Source organism: Triticum dicoccoides, chromosome 7B (genome assembly GCF_002162155.2).
Source record: "Triticum dicoccoides isolate Atlit2015 ecotype Zavitan chromosome 7B, WEW_v2.0, whole genome shotgun sequence".
Taxonomy (NCBI): domain Eukaryota; kingdom Viridiplantae; phylum Streptophyta; class Magnoliopsida; order Poales; family Poaceae; genus Triticum; species Triticum dicoccoides.
This window is the reverse complement of record NC_041393.1, coordinates 308,111,391-308,121,160: the sequence shown is the minus strand read 5'-3', so window position 1 is coordinate 308,121,160 and position 9,770 is coordinate 308,111,391. Positions and strand designations below refer to the sequence as shown.

Genomic DNA, 9,770 nt, shown 5'->3' with positions numbered 1-9,770 from the left:
TTATCCCGCTAAATTTTGAGTTTGAAAAAACAATCATTCGTATAATTGGTAATAGAAAGCCTGTGTGTTAAAACATATTATATTGAAAATATGTTTATCACGCTGAAAAATCGGAGTTTGAAAAAACAATCATATTTGTATAACATGTATAGACCTGTTAAGGAAGCATTTTTTTAGTTGAAAATATGGTTATCACACTGAGAAACCTGAGTTTGAAAAAAAAATCATATTTGTATAAGATGTATAGACCATACAACTCGACAGTAGAATTTGGAAATGTTAATCTTCTGAAGTCCTGCATAGTGCCTTAGAATAATGAGTATAGTACAGAAGGAAGAAATGGTACTCCCTTTGATCTAAAATAAGTGTCGTGGTTGTAGTTCAAACCACTACACTTATTATGGATCGCAGGGAATAGATAACAATAATTAGGCAACTCCAATAACAGGAAGCACAGGGGGCATGTCAATATAATTATAAATTTGATCTGCACCGGTTGAGAAATAACCAATGCAATTGCACATGGATCAAACCATCATTTCTTCCAACATAAAAAACAACAATATCAGGTTCTTGTCCCACGACAGGGCCTGTCTACCAAGCCAGTAGCCACATTGAAGCATAAACGTTCTTCTATTCAATAGTGCAAAAAGTTTGTACTGTCATAGAGCTACATCTATAGTAGAAACGTAAATCAGGCTAAAACAGAAGCATACACCGTTTGGGAATTCTCAGATGCCCAGATAAGAGTCGTATGTAAGTAGCTTGGCTGCAATTTAACCAAAACAAAAAATCTTCTATGTCTGTACGTTTGCCTATAGTCGATACGCCTGCAATCACTCGAGCTGACAAGATCATATGCTTGCAATCATTTGAGCCGTCAATTAGCCAAACTTCTTGACACAACATCAAAATATCTCTATAAAAAGGAAGAAACATGACAAAATGCTATGAACAGAATGAGAAAGATACAAATAAATGTAAACCAGTGACAAAAAATGAAGAGCTACAACAAAATGGGAAATCAAAATTTCTAAACAGCATTAGCTACTCACAGAAGAATTTGCAAAACTTAGAAGACAACTCTTGCAGTCTACATTACCTATCGCAATTAAAATATAAGATTTCTCAACTGGATAATCAGGATTGTGCTAATGTTTACTAATCCTAGAAATCATCAATTCAAGTCCTCTGTTTCAGTAAGAACATCAAAATCCCCTTTGATAAGGAACTGCTTGATAAGGACCGGGACAAATGATGGCTTATATTTTAAAAATGGTGCTGAAGCCACATTGCATGGTAAGGAGCAACAACAAAATGCTAAATTTCTGGTCAAGGTAAGGAAGCCTGCATTATCATATTATAAGATAGAAAACCTTCTAAGTTCAATTATCCCAAGTCCCTGTCAATAAGTCCTGATTAACCGGGAGAGAAAATGCCAATATCCTTTCACTTAATTCAGACAACACGTATAGGATCATGTAGCAGTACATGTGTGTGATTAGAAACCAACTTCATTATGGAAAGGGACATTTTGTACAAATTTTATGAATGGAAGCTCTTATTTTCATATTTTTGTATCCTTTTTTAAACTACTATGATCCTAATCATTCGGAAAAAATAAGTCTCTTATCATTATGTGTGTAAATAAAAATTACATAAGAAGACATTGCAACCACTTGGGATGAGTCAAGTGGATCTGAAACAATGGTTGTCCTGCTCCAGCCCCTAGTGTACCTCCCTCCTACAATCCTGCTCCAGCTCCTTGTTTAGCTCGTCAGCTCCTCATGTTAGCCTTCACGTGCCTAGAGGAAGGAGGCAGGTGCATAGGATCTGCAACAACGTCCAGAAAACAAAAAATACATATTTTCCAAAAGACGGACATACCAAAACTATCTCAACAATGAACTAACATCTAAAACACCAGAAACTGAAGAATGCGGCAGCAGCACAAATCTTCTTCATGATAAGAAAAGTAATCTTAAATTAGACAAGGATACTGATATGCAAATATGAGGTCGAAAAATGTTCATTTTCCTAGGTACTAACTCGCAACTGGTTTGCAAATACACTGACTAAAAAGATCTATAGATTAAACATGAGATCCTACTGACAAGCACGAAATGACATTCTATTCTAGGTTCAAATCAGCAAGTAAGTAATAACCACCTTAGTTAGAAGGGTCCCCTGAGCTTGAGGCCATACAAGTAAGGTGGCCCTGACAAAGAGGATCTCTTGCTCCATGGGTCTGTCTGATATCCTTCATTTGTGCAAAACTACTCTGGGCCATGGGTCTCTTTTGAAATCTACCACAACATATAATTGCATGTTCTTGTCCCTGTTCAGTTTCTGCACAACATTACAACAATTTGTAAGGCGATTTATAATTTCTCCGCAACATACATTTTGTCCAGTCATGGAAAGTCAAAAAAGAAAAATCACGATAGCCGAGTGTTCTAGCTCGAAAAGGAGATAAAAGAAGTCATGGTATTCTTGCTGCAAAAACTATGGCTCGATCAGTTTTAAAGTTCGAATTTTAGTTTGCAGAAACAACTGAAGTGGCAAGTTATTAGATATTCTGCATCAGAACAGAGTCTTGACTAAATAATAACTTACATAAGCACTGGACCTATGCAGACCAACTAAAATATTCTACATCAGAACAAAATACTGACTAATTAATAACTGACATAAGCACTGGACCTGTAAACACTCGCCCTCTGGGACAAACGCAGATCAAACTAAACTAAATATTCTATACCAGAACAGAATCTGGGACAAATGCAGACCAAAGTCACCAAACTGAACTTAATTGAATATTCTACACCAGAACAGAATCTTGAAGACATAGGTATGAAATGGCCAAAAACTGATTACAAGTAACCTTTGTATCCTAGCATTACTACAAAGGAAAATGGTGGTACTGATCATGTGCATGCAGACACACAGGGAGTGTTTCATTTACATTCACCTTTGATTCTCCATATATTTTACGTGCTCTCCAATAAAAGAAAAATATTTGGATGGTGAATTCACAAGCCAAGGACAACTGAAGTTGGTTATGTGACATACCGGGTATGAGTGTGATGTATATATGGATTTGAAATTAATATATTTTCGAGCTCATCCATGATAAGATCCATAGCCTTCCATATATGTTTTGTAAGGATCACCAGACTCAACGTATATCACGGGAACTCCATGAGCGCTAAAACATGGCATGATCTGCAAGTTTCATGTTCCCTCACATATAATATTTCATTCATAGTGCATCAACTGAAAATGATAAATCCTATATAAAGTCCAGAAAGAATAAAACAGCAAAGTAGGAGTAATCGAAGTTATATCGGTATCAGTAGTAAGCCATTTTTGCTTGACCGCTATCATACTAATTGAGGATGCATTCTCCAGGGAGCAAAAAAAAGCAAACTAATTTTTTGAATACATTACAAACACATCGAGATAAGAAAATCTAAATGAGGCATCATGCCATCAGGAGTCGAGCAATGGAAACCTAATGGTGAAAATACTACATAGACAACCATGCCTGCCCAAACTCATCTAATACTTCTGTCAATTATTGCTCTGCAATGTTCCAAATCACAATGTCTGGCACTAAATAAATAAACATCGGACCCACCAATGAACTGGCCCACTGGTCATACACGTGTGGAAAGAGAAATGCGGTAAAACATACATTCAATATCTAACGGCTAGGGGAGAAGAGGTGGGAAACTTACCGTGATCGGACAGTCAGAAAGGGCCCAGTCGTGGGAGCTCTGTGGAGGCAAGTTGGCCAGCCTCCTTATAGGTTAGAATGCATCTGTCATATGTAGCCTAGGCATGAATCCACAAATAAGAAATTTCAAATTGTATGAGCTTAATCACGTGATGCTGCTAAGATGCATGTGAATGTAGTAAACCATATGGGATGTTCTCATGCTCTTTTGCAATAATAATCATATTAAGCACTGCAGAATCAGTAGGCTAATCATACTCTTTTCCAACAATTTTATCATTTAATAAAATTAGGAAGGTACATAAAAGATGATCAGCGCATCTCTTGCTCCAAGCTCACAAACCCTACATATTTTAGCCGTTGCATCCCTACATGTGGTGGGCCTTGGAGAAACACAAAGTCCCAGCAAAGTACATTACCCTCATCAAGGACATGTACGATAATGTTGTGACAAGTGTTCGAACAAGTGATGTCGACACTGATGACTTCCCGATTAAGATAGGACTGCATCAGGGGTCAGCTTTGAGCCCTTATCTTTTTGCATTGGTGATGGATGAGGTCACAAGGGATATACAAGGAGATATCCCATGGTGTATGCTCTTTGCGGATGATGTGGTGCTAGTTGACGATAGTCGGGCGGGGGTAAATAGGAAGTTAGAGTTATGGAGACAAACCTTGGAATCGAAAGGGTTTAGGCTTAGTAGGACTAAAACCGAGTACATGATGTGCGGTTTCAGTACTACTAGGTGTGAGGAGGAGGAGGTTAGCCTTGATGGTCAGGTGGTACCTCGGAAGGACACCTTTCGGTATTTGGGGTCAATGCTGCAGGAGGATGGGGGTATTGATGAAGATGTGAACCATCGGATCAAAGCCGGATGGATGAAGTGGCGCCAAGCTTCTGGCATTCTCTGTGACAAGAGAGTGCCACAAAAGCTAAAAGGCAAGTTCTACAAGACGGCGGTTCGACCCGCAATGTTGTATGGCGCTGAGTGTTGGCCGACTAAAAGGCGACATGTTCAACAGTTAGGTGTGGCGGAGATGCGTATGTTGAGATGGATGTGTGGCCACACGAGGAAGGATCGAGTCCGGAATGATGATATACGAGATAGAGTTGGGGTAGCACCAATTGAAGAGAAGCTTGTCCAACATCGTCTGAGATGGTTTGGGCATATCCAGCGCAGGCCTCCAGAAGCTCCAGTGCATAGCGGATGGCTAAAGCGTGCGGAGAATGTCAAGAGAGGGCGGGGTAGACCGAATTTGACATGGGAGGAGTCCGTTAAGAGAGACCTGAAGGATTGGGGTATCACCAAAGAGCTAGCTATGGACAGGGGTGCATGGAAGCTTGCTATCCATGTGCCAGAGCCATGAGTTGGTTGCGAGATCTTATGGGTTTCACCTCTAGCCTACCCCAACTTGCTTGGGACTAAAGGCTTTGTTGTTGTTGTTGTTGTTGTTGTTGCATCCCTCTGATATTGTTTCGTAAGTACTTAAACAACAGCCTAGCAGGAATATTTCTTGGCTATATTCAGACCATTAATCTAAGACTCCAATTTGTGTGCACCTTATCATTATATTTATGCTCATTTTTTGGCCAATCCAATTAGAACCTTCTTAGAGTTACAAAAGGATTTTTCACCTATCAAAAAATTCAAACGCGCATAGAAGGGAACTGAGCATAGGTTCAAATTACCTTCACCAAGGACTAACTGGCAAGCTACTGCAGCTGACATACATACCAGTATAGTGCAACTATATACATCCATACAAAATGTATGCAGCTCTCCTATGCGCCTGGTCACCTGGGCACACAAAAAAGGACAACAAAATTAGCATCAACTAACAGTAGCTAATACAAGCAGAGCAGAACACACACAAAAGGAAAGTAAGATTTGATCATTGGGAATAGAAACATAGTAGGGAACGGGGAGTAGGTTCAAATGAAATAGGCCAAAGCCCTATGCAAGTGTAAATACTAAATACCATAGGAAAATGGAAGTGGAGTCGAGCATTTAAAATTGACAAGGACGATGCATGACCACTTGCAACTGATCCATGGCACTTAATTTGCATATCTCAATTAGTTCATCAAGGATGTAGGGGGTGGAGATGGAGAAAGCAAGGAACATAACAACATTTAGAAATCACATTTTGCAACAATCTGCATAAACCCAAATAATCACATTTTGCAACAATCTGCATAAACCCAAATAATCACATTTTGCAACAATCTGCATAAACCCAAATAGGGGCTGCAAGCCTCGCTCCTCGGGGGATAATCGAGATTCACCATATAGCTAAGACAATTAGTTCATCACTGGATTATAAAGAAAAGAAATATGCCTAGCCTTACAGAATGTCATAGCACACACATTTGGTAGAAACAACAGAAAATTATAAACTGTCAGCAACATATGAGGATCTGACAAACATGGGATACCAAAACCCATTTTAAAAATTTGCATATACTTAATATCCTGATGGAAGTATATCCACACTACTTGAAAAAGTAAATAATCAAACGACACTCACAGAAGAGTTGTAGGTTTCTATCGTTTCCACTTTACAATCCCAACATAACTATATAGTTGTTCTGCAAGTGATCACATGACATGACAATGGCTTAACACATATCCATCTTTTATGGCATGAACACGTGTATTTCTTGATTATAGTTAGTAATGAGAAGCGATGGGTAGCTCACTCTTTAACATCATCCATACCAAGAAAATATAGTAAAGTGGCCAGATCCCACTACAAATATCACACGTGCAGCTGTGAAAGAGAACTATTAAGGGAACAGACTTACATGTAATGATGTGGCATAGGTGTGCATGCCTCGCCGCGGGAGATCCTTGTGGGCGGCACCTAATGATGCGAGAGTGGTCTCTCTCTAGGCAACCTCAAAGCTACATGACCACACCAAAAGTTCAAGTCAATATTAAATGTACATGATGATATATGACTGCCAACCAATTAATCTAGGGAAAGGAATCAGATCAATCAGTTCTCATCTTACCTAATTATTTTTGTTTGCCGAGCATTTTGTGCCTGCTGCAATCTTCAAATATATTCTGTAATCAACCTATTCATTGATACTAAGAAGGAAGAACCGCTGAATTATCTGAGGACAATAGAAAACATAACCAATTAGTAAGAAAATAAAGCCTTATCCACATCCAAGTTACAATATAAACAGTTCTACTGATGGTCTAAATTGGGTACAAATATATGTGCAAGGGAGGTGACATGCCACACCGTGAGCTTTCATTTTACTGAACAATCCAGAAATAATAACAGAAAAGTTCATATCAGCCATGACTAAACTACATATCAACCATAGATTTTGTTCAACCATTAATTTACAGCCCAAGCATTGCTACTGCTATTCTTTCACTCTTAATTTGCTTCAATTTTGCAATCTCCCACGGCAAGGCCATGAATAGGAATCACAAGAGGACAATCAGCCCCAACTCAGATAAGCTAATGGAGAAATCTGCCATTGTTTTGCCAACAAAATCAGATCAAACAAGAGAGAAAATCTACACCCTAAATCAGGTAAGCTAATGGAGAAATCTGCAATTGTTTTGCCAACAAAATCAGATAAAACAAGAGAGGAAGTATACATGAAAACAAATCATGCAATGCCCGCGTATATAGTGTCAATCGGCATTGGACAACCTTATAATCAGAGAACAAGGCTTGTATCCATATTTTAACAGGAATATTGTGTGTTCATTTTACATCACAACAATATGGGGTGCCCGAAATATCACAACAAACAAAAATCAAACACATAAGCGGCAGTGCCATCTACTCATACCTGATGTTCTTTAGCAATACTATCATAAGACACATCTATCTAGTTCTGAAATCTCTGTAGGCACTTTTCCTACAATGGAAAATGCCGCACAAACTTAGCTGTATAACAACGAACAACTTTTATATATAACAACCTAGCTGTATACCAATGAACAAGAGAGGAAGTGGAGGCAAACCTGAACCATCTCGAGCTCCTTGCTCCTACCGCTGCTGCTCCGTCGACCACATCCGCCACTCCGCCGACCCCTGCTGCTTCTGGCCTCTCCATATACGCTCTGAAAACAGTTCATCTCAAACTCTGAAGGTAACAGTGTCATTTCAAATTCTGAAACTAACACTACAACTTTATAAATGGTTCATCTCAATAAGCAAGTAGGACTCAACTAAGTACATAATTTAAGCCAATACAACATATTAAAGCATCAAAGCATAAGTAAGAAATAAAAGGAGGGAGAAGGGAGAGAAGATACCACCACAGGAACCAAATCGAAGCACCATACTCTGAAGAACTGCCTGGCTGCAGCAAGCCCATATTGTCATGGCGCAGATCAGATATTCCTGGTCATGGCAAACAATACCACGTGCACTATCAGATCAATCTTGAGTCCGAAACACCCTCTAAAAAACTGGAAGGAAAAAATCATAGGTTACCATGGAAGTTGAGGAAAAGATGAAGAAAAATAGGAAGATGCTCACCTGTGCCAACACTCCTCCACAAACTTTTAGCTTTCATGGGGTTCTCCTCTAAAGGTGGAGAGGATAGGGTGGGGGCTCGACCAGGAGGGGTTCCTCTGCTGTCTACAAACGAAAGCAAAACGAAACATCTAAACCAATACCATCAGCAAATCAAAGAATCAAAGAATACAAAGGCCTCAGTGACACTTTAGATCCTTGTCCCACCGAGACGGAGGCATACCTCTAGGGAAAAAATTTGCACAACCTAGTCACACACTCTTGCTCCATGGCCTAATCTCTGATGCGGTTACACACTCCCTCTTTGCTGAACCATTTGTATCCAATCTGCAAATCAAACAATACAAATGCCTCAGTGACCACTTGAGATCAAATTGCATTGCTAGAGGCTATACAATTGATGGGACAAAGTGGCACCCCTGCATGAGACAAAGTGGGGGCGAGAGAGAGGATTTAGAGGCAAACCTGAACCTTCTCGAGCTCTTGCTCCTGCTGCTCTGGTCGGCAACCCTCCCTCAACCGTCGACCCCATCCGCATCAGCCGCTCCACCCACCCCTGCTGACTCGCCAAGGCCTTCTTCCTTTCCCTGACCTAGGAGATTTGTGCGGCAGCAGCGGCCACGGACGAGGGAGGGAGGGGACTGGTGGAAGTAGTGACGAGGGAGGGAGGAGGGAGGAGAAGAAGGTGCGCGTGCGACGAAGCTGTGAGGAGGAGGATGCGCCGTCAGGTTGGGCAGCCCTCCTGACCACCCCAACTTGAAGACCCGCACTCCTGTGTTCTCCAACGGCAGCGACCTGCGGGCGAGCGAAGGGAAGGCGAGGAGGAGAAAGAGGCGAGGTGGTGGAGGAGCAGTAGTAGGCGACGGGGCTCCTAGGGCGAAGGCCATGGCGCGAGGGAGGAGAGCGAGGGAGCGAGGCGGCGGACGAGGGAAGGAGTGTCACGCCCTAAGGGGATTCAAGGCCCCAATCGAGAGAATTTCAGCGGATCTCATGGGAGAAGAAAGGGGAAAGTAGCCCCGCTAGGGTTTGTATTACTGTAATAGGTATAATTGTATCAAGAGAGAACTCTCAGAATATTCGCATATCCATTACAGACAAGGGGCCGCCAGCTTTATAGCAGCTGAGCCGGCAATTGGATGACAGCTACAGTTCGGAAGAAACGCTACAGTTACAACGAAACGGTATAGTGCTACGGCGAGCCGGGCGAGCCGTTGGATGACTTGGATCGTGGCCGTCCGTTAACTGAAGGTGCTTGACACTTGTAACTGAAGATGCTGGCCTGACAATACCCCCTGCTAAAAACGAACTTGTCCTCAAGGAGATTAGCGGTTGAACCAGCGGTCGATGGTTGCCTTGAAGAATGCAAGAAACGTTTTCTTCATGAAGGCCGCGTCTTCCCAAGAAGCTTCATCGGGTGGCAAGTTTTCCCACTATACAAGCCATTGAACCGTCGGCAAGTTGTTGCGTGGTACCTGACGTGTTTCCAGGACCATGACAGGTTCGGTCTGGATCATCCCAT

At 41.3% G+C, this 9,770-nt stretch overlaps 1 long non-coding RNA gene across 8 annotated transcripts; it reads right to left on the bottom strand.

The window, feature by feature from the left end:
- Nucleotides 1-1,332: 1,332 nt before the first annotated feature.
- Nucleotides 1,333-9,317, bottom strand: LOC119336368. Of its 8 annotated transcripts, XR_005162422.1 has the most exons (13): nucleotides 8,717-9,317; nucleotides 8,475-8,578; nucleotides 8,255-8,356; nucleotides 8,029-8,184; nucleotides 7,735-7,833; nucleotides 7,560-7,628; nucleotides 6,756-6,860; nucleotides 6,546-6,645; nucleotides 5,430-5,538; nucleotides 3,741-3,823; nucleotides 3,073-3,225; nucleotides 2,170-2,349; nucleotides 1,333-1,833 (listed from the first exon to the last, which is right to left on the bottom strand). It is a non-coding gene; the product is annotated as an uncharacterized LOC119336368 (long non-coding RNA). The 8 variants fall into 8 exon arrangements; XR_005162420.1 differs by having other exon boundaries at nucleotides 1,333-2,349; nucleotides 3,741-3,837; XR_005162419.1 differs by having other exon boundaries at nucleotides 1,333-2,349.
- Nucleotides 9,318-9,770: the final 453 nt, after the last annotated feature.